This window comes from Ptychodera flava, chromosome 3 (genome assembly GCF_041260155.1).
Source record: "Ptychodera flava strain L36383 chromosome 3, AS_Pfla_20210202, whole genome shotgun sequence".
NCBI classification, from domain to species: Eukaryota; Metazoa; Hemichordata; class Enteropneusta; family Ptychoderidae; genus Ptychodera; species Ptychodera flava.
Window position 1 is genome coordinate 39,888,523 of NC_091930.1, and position 1,075 is coordinate 39,889,597.

General features: G+C 35.8%; 1 protein-coding gene across 1 annotated transcript in view; it reads left to right on the forward strand.

The window, feature by feature from the left end:
* Window positions 1-1,075, forward strand: part of LOC139129999 (FAD-dependent oxidoreductase domain-containing protein 2-like) — a 126,870-nt gene that overhangs the window by 39,680 nt on the left and 86,115 nt on the right. The gene's annotated exons all lie outside the window — the stretch shown is intronic.

Here is a 1,075-nt window from a genome sequence, read left to right on the forward strand (position 1 = left end):
CTCGGCTAAAACTGGGCAAAAGACCATCACATACATTGCAATGGTTGCTCTGACCAATCTTCATTTTGTCATCGCTGAAGTACGATTCAGTCTGATTTGTAGACTTGCTGACAGGTGAGAAGATTAGCAAATTGGTAAACATCCTTCTAAAAAACATTCAGAATATATATTCAGAAGAATTTTTCTTAAGTTACGACCATGAAATATGGTGATTGTCAGTGTTTTCAGTGCATGTTGGGAATCCGGAAACTCATCAGGCACACAACTCCAAGGATGCTTGATTGCAGCCATACGCCAAGGGGCAACTGTGTTGTAAATGTTGCCATGGCCTTGCTATGGCAACTGAATTTGTGATGACCTCCAAACCCCCCATCCCCCCACCCCTGGGCATACTAATTTTGCAGTGTGGATGATGATAAATTATGTGATTCCCCTTATTTTGCAAAATTTTAGAGTCCAAATTTTTCATACATATCTGTCTAACAGATCGCTTTCATTTTTGTGAGATCAACTTCCATTGTATGATGCATAGGAGGACAAAATTTTTATTTTGTTTTTTTATACAATTTAAATAATAACTCAACATTCAAAATTAATGTAGAAATCATATTATAAAATAGCAAGATATTTAAATAAATTTGATGAGAGGGTGAAAATTCAAAAACACTACAAATATGAAAAAGCAGCTTACATTTAGTTTAATATTCACAATCTGTACCATTGTTTGTGTGGTGGGTTTGGATGTCTTGCCATGTTGGAAATCAGTATCATTTTTGCCTGTTTATTTTTGAATAAATCAGGTTTTGCATGTAAACAAACATTTTCCCAATCTTTGAGTGTACCTGACGCGGACTACAGAAAGACTGTATAATAAAAAATATTCTTCAAATGATCATAATGTTTTAAACTTACTCTTGTGCCTGGTTTGGACAAAAATGAACTCGGCCATCGCTGCTTACATTACTTACAAAGTGTTTACTAATCTTGTTTTCTCTCTCTGCTTTTCTGTGTCATCCTTTGTGTTACCCTGTGTGTCACACCCTTTCTTTCCCTGTCTCTGTCACTGTGTGAAACC